This window comes from Opisthocomus hoazin, chromosome 8 (assembly GCF_030867145.1).
Source record: "Opisthocomus hoazin isolate bOpiHoa1 chromosome 8, bOpiHoa1.hap1, whole genome shotgun sequence".
Lineage (NCBI taxonomy): Eukaryota > Metazoa > Chordata > Aves > Opisthocomiformes > Opisthocomidae > Opisthocomus > Opisthocomus hoazin.
Genome location: NC_134421.1, coordinates 17,862,651 through 17,876,169, shown reverse-complemented (window position 1 = coordinate 17,876,169; position 13,519 = coordinate 17,862,651). Strand labels below are relative to the sequence as shown.

Genomic DNA, 13,519 nt, shown 5'->3' with positions numbered 1-13,519 from the left:
TTTGCTGGGTGAAAAACTGGATGGATGGATGGGCCCAAAGAGTTGGGATGAGTGGAGTTAAATCCAGTTGACAGCTGAGCACAAGTTGTGTTGCCCAGGGCTTAGTATTGTGGCCAGTTCTGTTTAATACCTTTATCAAAAATCTGGACGAGGGGATCGAGTGCACCTTTAGTAAGTTTGCAGATGACACCAAGTTGAGTAGGAGTGTTGATCTGCTTGAGTGTAGGAAGGCTCTGCAGAGGGATCTGGACAGACTGGAACAATGGGCCAAGGCCAGTTGTGTGAGTTCAACAAAGGCCAAGTGCTGGGTCCTGCACTTGGGTCACGACAACCTCACGCAACGCTACAGGCTTGGGGAAGAGGGGCTGGAAAGCTGCCCAGCGGAAAAGGAGCTTTGGGTGCTGGTTGACAGGCGGCTGAATGTGAGCCAGCAGGACTAGGGAAGCGATCGTGCCCCTGTACTCAGCACTGGTGAGGCCGCACCTTGAATGCTGTGTTCAGTTTTAGGCTCCTCACTACAAGAAGGACATACTGGAGCGTGTCCAAAGATGGGCAGTGAAGCTGGTGAAGGGTCTAGAGAACAAGTCTTATGAGGAGCGGCTGAAGGAGCTGTGGTTGTTTAGTCTGGAGAAGAGGAATCTGAGGGGAGACCTTATGGCTCTCTACAGCTACCTGGAAGGAGGTTGTAGCAAGGTGGGTGTTAGTCTTTCTTCCCAAGCAGCAAGTGGTAGGACAAGAGGAAACAGGCTCAAGTTGCAGTCAGTTTAGATTGGGTATTAGGAAAGATTTCTTCACTGAAAGGGTTCTCGAGCCCTGAAACAGGCTGCCCAGGGAGGTGCTTGTAGTACCATCCCTGGAGGTCTTGAGAAGTCATGTAGACATGGCGTTTAGGGGTAGACTTGGCAGCATTAGCTTTACAGTTGAACTTGATGATCTTAAGGATCTTTTCCAACAAAAGTGATTCTCTGATTCTGTATTATCATGTCTTTTCCTTTTGTTTCTTATCTTGCATTCAAGGGAAAAAAAAAGAGTGAAGTCAACAGTGTTCTGTCACATGGTGTACGTTCTGATTTGCCACTGTGAGCTTTCCCAATCTCTCTTCCTGCATGTGGAAGTGGGGAGGTTTCTCTTCTCACCCTTCTCCAACATACCTGCGTGAAATGTGCTCGTCAGATTTTCTGATGTTCTCGATCCTGACCATACCTTGTGCATGTTGCTGCATAAAAGTGGTCTTTTAGATAGGCCTTAAAAAGTATGGTGGACACTTGGCAGACAGTGGATTAAATAAGTTGGCCAAAATTGTTACAGCACATGGTAGCACATTGCCTTTGTATCACAGGGCATCACTGAGTGATGCAAATTCTCTCTGTGCTGCTGGAGAGTGGAAGTAGCGGGAGCGTTATTCAGAATTGCTCCAAACTGGTGCTATTTATTTTGCAGGAAAAAAAATGAACTATGCTATTCCTATCCCACTTCCCTCCAAATCACTGCATTGTAATGGAGAAACATCTTTCCTTTGCCTTTCTTAGTCTCCCTACTGTGAGAGTGCCTGAAGAGAAGCTTACTGATGCAGAATTGTTTGGTTGCCAGCTGTGGTAGGGGATTGGCTTTGGTGATGATCCAGGGAGGTCCACTGCCCTGTGGTATTCTGTATCTCTGCACTTCTGATTTCAGCCAGCATCGTGTTTACTGCAGTTTGGGGAGCATGGTGGTGATTCTTGCCTTCTGGTCTTTTTCCCTTTTGCTCTGGGGTACTTTGCTACATTTGGTATCTTAGGCATTTTCTACATTTGGTACCTTTTCATATTCCAGTTATCAGAGACAAAACTATATTCTTTCTTGAGAATTGCTCAACTGAGTACATGTTTTTTTGAATGATGGTAGTATCCTGCAATTCGGATGTAGAAATTTGACTTGTCCTGTGTTCACTTTGTTTCCTTGTCTTTTTGCCTTGCAGAAATGGTTTGCTGTGTGTTTGCAAGATGGAATTTGTGGAAAACCAAAGGGGTGTGTGTATATAATAGAGCTGCTGAAAGTCTATGTGTATGCCCTACAGCCTAATCAAAAGCCTGTCAGAGTCGTTGGAAAAAGATGACTTGAGTGAATCTGGATCGAGCCCACCAGGGAAAGTACATCTCTTAGTTCAATGAGAAACAGGGTCAGGAAGCTCCTAAATGTGGACAGGAGGAGGAATTAGGAAATAAACTTCCTTGCCTATCCGCAGAACTGTAGAGTTTGTAAAGAGTTTGTTAGGCTGTGTTTACTCATGATTTTTTTTCCTGATTAGCTCTATGTGTATTTGAAATAAACAAAGGAGTAAGAATCTTTTGCCCAGTTGGTTAACAAGACAAAGAATTATAGCGAGAACAATTCTTAAGGTAAAAGGCAATGATGACTTGGTGTTGTTGTCATCTTTCTAGCTGAAAGGAGGTAGCAAATTTTTCAGTTTTTCATTCGATGTTTTGATGTTTTAGAGCAAGGGAGGAAAAAACGTCTCATCTTTATGTTCTTGTAGTAGAACTCTAGGAATGCATTAGCATTATGGAATGATTATATATAATCCATCATGTATGGTTTGTGTTAATTGTCCCTCTTTATTCAGCCTCCTCTTGAGGGGAGGCAGGATGGAGAAAGAAACGGTGGAGTCTTCTGGTTTTATTTTTTCTCTTCTCTCTGGTATATGGGATGAATGACTTCAGGAGCTCAAGTGTAACAGAATGGTGGGGCTGATTCTCAGAGTAGTGAACCATCTGAAGCTCCCTCTGTCTTACCTTGGAATCTTAGCTCTAACATCTCCAAAAATTGTGCTCAGAGTGCAGTGTCTTTGTTATCCTCCACTAACCTGTATTTATAGAGAGATTCTTTCTTCTCTCGTGATGAATTCATCCCTCCTCTCTGCTTTCAACTGTTCGGGATGTATGCTCTAGGGTACAAGATGGAATACATGCAGTTGAAGCTTCATTGGTCAGCTTTCCAAGTGTGTCTCCCATCAACAACCTCAAGCGCCGCCTGACGGTATCACTGTGGTGATACTGAAATCTGCTGGGGGAGGAGAACACTTTAGACCCCAGTTGTGAGAGGATCTGCAGCTGTAGTTTGTTCACTTCTGTGAACTGCTTATGCTCATTATAGTTAATTTTGTGTCTGTGATGTGGTCTGACTACTGTTGTCGTTTACTGTGCCTTCGGCTGGAGCAGCAGAACTTCGAAGCACGGAATTAAGTGTCTGCAATTTAAAGTAGCAGCGTACAGTGTCTTGTTTGTTGGTGGCCTGAGTTTATATGATAGAATTCCAGACATTTAACTAAGGTGTATTAGAAGTTTAATTGCCTAATAAAAATGACATGGAAAGAGACCTTCTGAAAGGCTCACATTGTCTCCACGGGGAAACTGGTGAGGGTGAACCAAATTAAGTGCTTTAGGCTAAGGCTTACTGATACAGGAATTTCAAAAAGTACAAACTTCAGGAGTCTTTAACTGTGTGCTCCAACACTGCAGTGTTCTGCCTCCCCTATGTCATCTGCTAGTTGCGCCGGTGTGACTACAGTGAGGATGCGCAATGAGATGGTTCAAGAAAGTAGTCCAGTTTGAAAAATCCAAAGAAAACCTGCAGTACTGGGGTGGGAATGAGAGTCTTGGGGGTGGGAAGGTAGGAAAGGTGAAGAACTCCTTAAAATAGTGCTGCCACTGAAGTAATCTTTTTGTTGAATCACTTCGTGTGAAGTTATTTTGTATTAATCTGAACTGTTTCTCCTGTCTCCCTGTAACTGCGGCTGTAGTCTTAGTCCCTCCCTGTTAGCCTCTCTCGGGAGAAAACACTTAAATTGCAGGAGTGGATCTGCTTCAACTTCTGGCTCCAGCGTGAGACAGGTGCTATGGAACTCAGAGTGGGAAGGAATGAGCAAAGTGATGTTTAGAGGATACAGGTTGTAGAAGACAAGGAGAGACATCAGGGAAAGAAAAGTTGTTGGGTTTTTTTAGTGTGAAAAATCTTAAAAATGCTTTTTGTTTTGAGGGAAGTTCAACAACTTCTTTCTTATGTTAGAGAAAAACCTTATTTCCCCCTAACATTTTATCAGTAAACGTCATATGGCCTTGACTGTATTTTTGTCTCAAGTCTTCCATAGCAGGAGTATTTGCATACCCAAATTGCTCTTAAATCTGTCACTTTAGAGGGTGAGGTGCTAAGTTGATAGGGAGAATGATAACCTTGGCTAGAGAAGCTTGAAAGTGGTACAGTGCATAGCTAGGTTTCTAGTGTTACCTTAAAGGAACAAAAATTATCTGTAAGAGGTTTGGAGGACATAAATTTGAGTACAGCTTTCCTGCAGTTGGATGGTAATTCTTTAATTTGTTAGTCTAAGTAGATTGAGGTTACGTTTCTACCCGATTTTAATGTTATTGTGTATAATCTAACTAGGTGGCATTATCCTCAGCAATGGTTTTGTCCTAATCAATTGATTTAATTCTTGTATACAATGCGTAGCCTGTATTGCAATAATACTTGCACATAATTGATAGAAATTTTGTGTTAATTTACTTCATTCACCTTGAGGAATTCCCAGGAATCTTAGTTACAGGCTCATTGCACCAGGCATTGTAAAACAGAATAGAAAGTCTTAATTGTATAGGCTACGTTGAATAGAAAAGGACTTGTATTGCAGGTAATATTAAATATGACCTAAGTATTCATCTGAGCAACTTGTCATAACTTGAAGAGATAATGCATGTAAGAATTTAAAGGCAGGGGCTAGTACTTGGTATGAACAATTTATAAAACTTGATTAAAAATAATGTATTAGAGGTTTTTTTTAACTGCTATAGTTCTGAGCATTTGTGGTACTGGATTCACTTCTGCAATGAAAGTGGGAACCTGGACAGGTAGAACGTGGCAACCCTGCTCAGTCTTTTCTGTTTTCCTCTTCCAATTAATTGACGACTTTTCACTGTCTTCAGTTTTGTAACTGAAAGGTGAAGGTTTGGTGTGATGCCTTTGCTGAACCTTCTGTCTCATGTCTGAGGAGGTGAAGAGCAGATCAGGAGCTGTCCTTGAAATGGTTGCTTGGCTTTTGCTGTATGTGGAAACAGATGTGATGTTTGACTAAATGGAGACATTGGAGATACGGACACAGCTGAATTTGCAAAAAGTGGCATATAATGAGTCGCAAAACTTTTCAGAGTGCCAGTGAATTGGGGTAGGATGTGCAGTCAGCTGATCTGCAGCTTGGAGAGAAGAAATGGGGAGTTGAGGGTTCAGTATTATTTTCTTTTTGATGGTGGGAAAGGTTGTTTGACTGTTGTGTGAAGATGAAGAGCCTTTTAAATATGAACTTGTGATTTCAAGTGCACTTCAGTAGCCATGCCACTTAAGCAGTTCCTGCTGTGTCCGTTTTGCTGCTACAGATGTTTGTGTGACGATACAGTGAATGGATCTGTCAGTTCAGAAATGGCTTTTCTCTCTTGCAGAGTTGTTTCTCACCCATGTCGGTTCCCTGATCTGGCTTGCTGCATGAATAGCTGTGTTAGCACCATGGAGGATGCGGGATCTCTTTAAGCTAATGTATAGATGACTGACCCTATATGTGAAACTAAAATTATTGTTTTAATCTTTGACATAAAATGGAATCTGACTGATTGGCATAGGTACTTATTAAAATAGCGGTATCTGTTAAAAATTTAGATGGACAACTTTGAGCAATCAGTTTATGGATTTTTAAAAGCTGCTTAAGTGCATCTGCTCTGTTGGTTGAGACTAAGAACTGTTGACATAATAAAATTAGATATATAAAATCACATAAAATTCTGCTGAACTTTGATCATTAGTTACATTTCTAGAAATACATGTTTTCATAGCACCACAATTTTAATACCAGCCTACAACAAAATTTTGGTTTTGTCAAACTTCTTTCTTAATGTTTAGGAATATGAATTTAAAAGTACACTTCATTCAAAGTGCAAAGGTAAACTGTAGGTGGTGTTTTAGTTCTGTTCATGTAGTGAGTAAGGAAGACTTGCAGCTGCAAAAAAATGGGTTGGATATTTTTAATTGATATTATCCAAATATTTTTTGAAAAAATAATTCAGAAAAAATATTTCGGGGATGGCAGAAGAAATCAGCAGTCAAATAATATCCACATGCAAAGTTCTGATTATTTTGTTGTTGTTGTTTGTTTATATGCTGCCTTTTACAATAGCAGTTGAATACTCTGAATATGTCTGTTCACATCTCCCCTGTAAGATAGGAAGATGCAATGACTCAGGCTTGGTAAAATTTTCTGTGGCCACTTAGGGAAATATATGAAATAAGAAGTGAATGTAGGAGGTGATTCTGCCCCTCTGCTCTCGTGCAACTGCACCTGGAGTCCTGCGTCCAGCCCTGGAGCCCCCAGCACGGGAAGGACATGGACCTGTTGGGGTGGGTCCAGAGGAGAGGCCACAAAAATGATCAGAGGGCTGGAATACCTCTCCTATGAGGAAAGACTGATAGATGTGGGGCTGTTCAGCCTGGAGAAGAGGAGGTTTTGGGGAGACCTTAGTGCAGCCTTCCAGTACCTGAAGGGGCCTACAAGAGAGCTGGAGAAGGACTTTTTACAAGGGCGTGTAGGGATAGGACAAGGGGTAATGGCTTTAAACTAAGGAGAGTAGATTTAGATTAGATATAAGGAAGATTTTATTTTTTTTTTTTTTTTACTCTGAGGATGGTGAGGCACTGGAACAGGTTGCCCAGAGAAGCTGTGGCTGCCACCTCCCTGGAAGCGTTCAAGGCCAGCTGGACGGGGCTTTGAGCAGCCTGGTCTAGTGGAAGGTGTCCCTGCCCATTGCAAGGGGGGTGGAACTAGATGATCTATAAGGTCTCTTCCAACCCAAATTATTCTGTGATTCTGATTCTTATTTAGCACAATAATCCCCAGAGCATTCCACTCTCTCAACTGACAAAGCTCACTGTGTTCCTTCTGCCACACTCATCTGTTCTTCACCCATTCTGTGAGAAACAGAAGTAATTGTTTGGATTTAAGCTTATACATACTGACTTTCTAAAAAGCTGTACAGACATTTTGATAAGGCATAGTGTCTCAATGAGATGATGGAAAAGTAGTTACAATCCACTTGGCCAAGCTTTCAGTCATTTGAGGAATCTTTTGATGAAATTTTTTATTGGGCAGTACAAAACTCGGGTTTTATGTCAAGGCCAGTGTTAGCACTGATTTGCAAGACGTGTTGCTAATACATATTATTATTAGACACTTAAGCATGTGTACAACTACATATGGGTGTTCTTAAGAAATCATGTTGTGATTTTTTTAGAATATAAAATTCGGTTTTCAGTAACATAGTATTCCGATTTTAACGTCACTTTATATATACTTATCAAGATACGTTATCTACTTCAGTTTATCTACTTAAACAGGTTCTGTCACTCAGTGAAAATTAATTGTGTGCTGTTTAAACTCTAGTGTAGTAAGGCTTCTTTGATAGAATAAATTACGATGACTTGGTGAGAGCCAGATCTGACTGCAGTTTTCTGTAGAAGTGCGGTGGTGAATAAGACAATATCCGTTTCCCATGTCTTAGATCATTCTGTTTATTTCTAATATGCAAAATTAACTTTTAATGGGGTAAGATCTGAAATAGCTTTAGAGAAAGGTGTGAGGAAAATCTGTTTGCAGTTCAGGGTAACCACAGCTTTTTGAAAGTGAGCAGTGGTATTATCGCTTGGACAAAGTGGTGGCCTTTTGAAGTGCCGGCTGTCTTGGTTTACTTCCGTATCACATGTACGGTTGAAAACTAAAACCTGGTTTCCCTTTTATAAAGGCATCAAATGTGGAAATAGTAAGTTAGATCTGTTAGCTTGTTAAATGCAATCTTAGGTTTAATCCTTAAGTTCATCTATTTGTGGCATAGCTGATTTGCCTTTTCGTAAAAGCAGCAGACAGGATAATGTTCTTCCGGAAGTGAAACAAGATCGGTCTATTCCCAGCTGCTGCTCAGGTGTGCATGGAACAACTGTGTACCTGCAGAAACAAGGGTTAGCAACTTGTCCTCGACAATGGAAATAATACTCCGTACATAGAAATCCACACCCCCCCCCCCTCCTTTCAGTCTTAATTCAGATCCTTGGGTTTGTTTACGTACAAATTATGCCACTGAGTTGCTCATACTCAAGTTCTGGCTTGGTGGGGTTTTTTGGCTGTGGGTGTGCTCTGCTACTTTAAGAAGATACAGTGAGGAAGGACAAAAATGATAATTTTTGCATTTTATATGTCTTGTGACTAGAAGTGGCTATGGAGATGTATGTGTATCTGTTATTTGCACAGCATTCAGCAATTTAGCAAGTCTATTTTAATCAGAAGCCTGGACGCTCTATAAAAAACCCACTTGTTCATGTACGTTTTTTCACTATGGAGGATGCTGTCTTACTGTTTGTCACCTGCCTGTAACTACATTTTCTTTTCTGATAAGCGTACTAGGAAGTGAGAGGTCTTTGACAGATCACTGAAAAGATATTGCATTTGACTGCTGCCTGAGACTTCTCTGCACAGATGGGTCGCAGTAGTCAACCCAAATCTAAAGAAAGTTTAACGAAGCAGAAGGACCTCGCTTACCTCCTACAGAATTAAGTGATGCTGGTTTTGTTTGCTCCTTTATAGGCTTCTCGTTAAGAATTAGGCATATCCCCATGGTATTTTGTTTAGCTCACTTGTTTTGAGCTGTCCATCTGTAGTGTTGCACTACTATGCTGGCATCAGTGTTACGTGGGAAAACCTGGGTGGCTGTCCTGTATTTGTCCAGTCCTTGATAACTGGGACCAAAAAAAGTTGTAAAGATTCATATGGATTTAAAAAACCTAGCACAGTATGTTGCAGAAGATCATTTCACACAGTAATCTTGGTGTGAGAGGACTGATGAACCCTGTTAATCAGCAGTGGTTTGGGGGCAGTCTCGTCCACATGAAGGAACCGTTGAAAGATGCTTGTAGGCTGCTGACTACCATTTAATAATCTTGGTCACAGTAGGATCAGAATGCAGTAGCTCCGTGTTTGAGGAACTCCTCTGTTAACAAAGTTCTATAAGGCTGTTTCAGATGATTAAACAAGAAACAAAATCTGCATTGTAGACGTGCTTAAAAACAAGTTCACATGGAGAAGGTAGGTTGAAAGACTGCCTTAAATAACTTCATGTTTCACAAATAAGTTTGAGATATGGATAAGAGCCCCTACTGCCTATCTCTAAGACTTACGTGCAGTAATTTTGTTACTGAGGCTGTTTCTTTATCAGCCACACAAGCTAGTAACACGCTTCCTTTGTTCCTACCAGGTTGAATTTTGATTACTGGGCTATTGGGGAAGAAAGAAGTGTAGGAGCAGAGCAGAAACGCGTAGCCTAGTGAATGTAGTCTGTAATCTCTAGATGGATATGCTTAGATGGATCTGCAGCTACAGGCTATAAATACTTAAGGAGAATCATGAAGCTTTGTTGATAGAGCTGCGTGCAGGTGTAGTGAGAGCGTAGGTGTGACACTGGGGTAGTAGAAGCTGTGTCAGAATCTTACCTTTCTTTTGCATAAATGGGGAAGGCACTGGATGGTTTTGTTGTGTGTGTTGGAAAACACCATAAATATGTGTAATTTGTGGCAGTTAATGGAGTGCTTTTTGGGAAGTGGGACTTTGCCCCTTCTGCTGGGGATGGGATTGTGGGTGTGTAGCACCATTATGGAGTTTTACGTGATTGTGCTGTAGTCTCTAGTCCCCAGCTGGTGTATCGTTCTCTTGAGTTCCTGCATGTGGGGGAGTGTGTGCCAGCTGAAAAATGTTTTCTTTAAAGGCTTCCAGTAAAAATTTAGTCAAATATATTTTTTTTTCCGGTGGATCTAGGTAGACTTTGAAGGCCTCATCTGTCTCTATGTATTTTTTTAACAAGGCCTGCCCATTGAGTTATTCTCAGTGGTTTTGCTGAGAACGTAGCACTTGGATCTAAGTACTTTACATCACTAATATTATTAAGAAAGATTATTACAATGGTAATTGTGATAGTCCTGTATTTATAGTACGTTACTGACAGGAAATGTGCTATATGTCTTAAGTTGTCAGTGATGTAATGGACTGAAGCACCTCCTACCTTTTCTTACTGCTATTATTAATGAAATACCTTTGGTTGTGTTACTCAAGCTCCTGTGAGATCTTCAAAGCACGTGTTGTTCTGTAGGAGACTTGAAAACAGAAAGCATTTGCTTAGGGCACCAGCAGTTTATGTTCTCCTGATGAAAACTTTATATCTCAGAGTAAAATCCACAATTAAAAAAAAATGATGGAGAAAAACGTGTTCTCCCTATTTTGAGTTAGTGTATATATTTTCTGGACTAAATAAATATCATGTGATTGCATGAGATTATGCAGGATAGGAGTTTGTGCCTCAGGTTGACCTTTACTGGATCTCGGTTCCTAAAGGTATTTTATGGCATCTTGTGCTGTTTCTGTTCCATTTTGAACTAAAATTATTCTTTTTTAATAGTGAGGAGGCCTTAAGAATGTTCCCAGGCATTGTTAACATATATTAGCAGTTTTCAAGCTTTTGTTAGTATTTCTATACAAGAATGAATATAATCAGTGATGAAAGTTTTTGTTTGATGCAATGCAAAACAGGCTTCCTGAGACATTGTTCAAACTATGCAGAGTAAGCTTTATTTAAAGTCATATTTAAAAGGTAGTCTGGGATTCTGAGAGAGACTGAGCCTGTGATGAGGATGGAAATGTTGCTTGCACAAGAAGAGGATGCAAAGCACGTGACTGCCAGGGTGTGCACGCAGTCTCCATAGCACGTGAATGTTGCTGATTGCAGAGCCCCAAAGTGCTTATCTAGAGAAGTGGCTGCCAGTCACAGTAGATGTTCTCTTACCTTTAGTCTGATAACTTCCTTCTATTCTTATGTATGTTTTCTTTCCTGCTTTTATTTTTTTTTTTCCTATTTTTCACCTTAGTCGTACAAAAAGGAAGAAAGAAGCTTGCATTAGGTATCCCACTTTTGAGGACAGGAGCTTTTAATTGGTGAAGCATCAGAGGGAATAATTCAGAAAAGGGAGAGGTTTATCCATAAGAAGCCCAAACTGGACGGATCTGCACAGTGTGGCAGTCATAAAAATGTTATTCGTGTGATATATGTAGTCTTTAAAATGTTAGAAAAGTGAAAGTTCAGCGGAACAGCAGACCTCTCTTATAGTAGGACACTTAAAATATTAGAGTATAAGATTAAAACAGCAGTAAAGTTGACTTCGTGGAAGGGGAGAGACAGAATTGGAAGTGTCAACAATTTGTCGAGGGAGGTTCTCCTCCTCCTCTACTCAGCCCTAGTGAGGCCCCATCAGGAGTAGTGTGTCCAGTTCTGGGCTCCCCAGTTCAAGAAAGATGAGGAGCTACTGGAGAGTCCAGTGGAGGGCTACGAGGATGGTCAAGGGACTGGAGCATCTCTCCTATGAGGAAAGGCTGAGGGAGCTGGGCTTGTTTAGCCTGAAGAAGAGAAGGCTGAGAGGGGACCTTATAAATGCCTATAAATATCTGAAGGGTGGGTGTCAGGAGGATGGGGCCAGACTCTTTTCAGTGGTGCTCAGCAACAGGACAAGGGGCAACGGGCACAAACTGAAGCACAGGAAGTTCCGTCTGGACATGAGGAAGAACTTCTTCCCTCTGAGGGTGATGGAGCACTGGAACAGGCTGCCCAGGGAGGTTGTGGAGTCTCCTTCTCTGGAGATATTCAAGACTCGCCTGGACAAGGTCCTCTGCAGCCTGCTGTAGGTGACCCTGCTTTGGCAGGGGGGTTGGACTAGATGACCCACAGAGGTCCCTTCCAACCCCTAACATACTGTGGTTCTGTGAACAATTTGAAAGTTCCCTTCTGGTTCTAGTAAGTGTTTCAGTGATACTCTTGCGGACATCAAGCTGCATGAACCAGGGCTGCAACGCAAAGATGCCTTTGAGTTAGCAGAGAGGGATTGTGGAGACATGCACTGCTGTGGAGTAGTTTTGTGTGTGTGTGTTCTGTGGTCTGCATGCACAAACGGGTAGTAGAAACCCGACTATTACTAGGTTGCCTTTCAGAAAAGACCCTAATTGTGGAGTTAGAGCCTTCTGTATATAACATACGTATTAATAAAAAAAAAAAAATCTTGAGGCAGATGGGGAAAGGGCATGATGCCAGACATCACCTGCATCTCCTCATTTGTATGCCTGTTTTCTTGTGACTCTGGTGATCTTCTACTTGAACAAAACTAAGTGCAAAACTAGACTTTAATTTTGAGTGGGTTCAGCTGAATGTGGCAACAAAACGCATGGCACAAAACATGGCTAAATGAGAAAACATAATGCAGGCAAGTCTTCCAGGAAGTCTCTAATCTGAGGAGTCAGGGTTGTGTTTTCTGGAAAAGTGTGAGCATTGTCTTAAGATTTATTTAAAGGAAGGAGTCTCTTTGTATGGCTTTATCCAGTTTGTTTTCAGGAAGAGAAAACCACAAAGTATTTCAAAAATGAAATTATTTTGTCATCTGTTTATTGACTTTTTTTATTTCAGTAGATAAAGACAGTGTATATGCAAATACTTGTTCATTACCATACTCAGTGCATGTAGTGATGTGTCAGGCTTTTACAGAGGGACTGGCCAGGGTCCCCAAACAATTTTGCAGCTGTGGTCCAGTCCTTGAGGATGAGTCATAGTTCCGTGCACTCAATAATAGATTGAAGTACATAAGAGAACCTTCCTGAAGTGCATTTACTTAGAAGTCGATTATGTAAGTATAGATGGTCATTCATGGTATTCCAAAATACATATTCTGGCTGACAAATGTTTTCAGTTATGTTCCATTCAAGGTAACATAGAAGACCTAAAGGATGAAGTTGTAGACCCTTTTGCTTAAATAGCGTGGACTTTTTCTGACTTTCCATCTTTTTTTTTAAAAAAAAAAAAAAAAGGCGGAGTGGAGAACGGGGAGGACGGGACCACACGTGTTGTCTTGCTGTGTTGGCTTTCACCTAAAAGTGTTACTAGTCAGGAGCAGAGCCTGGAGCAGATACCTTTGAGTATGCGGGTGCCCATAGATCCTTTGCATTGGAGTGTCTTGGTTTGAGCTTTGGTCAATTGTATCTCGAGTGTTTTCTAACAGGTATCTTTCCCAGAGTGAAACATGGGCCTGGATATCATTCCTACAGTAGATTCAAGGGTGGTTTGAGAGTGTTGCAGTCTTCTCATTGTTGCACCTTTTAATATGGTAGCAACATACTTGATTATTCCCGGTATTAGCCATAGAGAATAACTGGAGGGTGAGGACTGTTCTGCTTCGCTTTGCGAAATGATGTTGGAAGTTTGTTTCTTCAGGGGCACATAAATTGACCCAGTTAGTAAATGACTATGGGGAAGTATTAGTACTGAAAATGTGTTCCAGCTGGTGGTAGGCTGTTGACTTGTATTTTCTTGGAAGTGAGAGAATCCTCTTACTTGCGCTACCTGGAAGGTTGGAAAGTTGCAAGGAGGGGGGT

General features: G+C 41.3%; 1 protein-coding gene across 7 annotated transcripts in view; it reads left to right on the top strand.

Moving 5' to 3' along the window:
• The window catches only part of TCF20 (transcription factor 20), a 138,658-nt gene that overhangs the window by 72,590 nt on the left and 52,549 nt on the right, over nt 1-13,519 (top strand). The gene's annotated exons all lie outside the window — the stretch shown is intronic.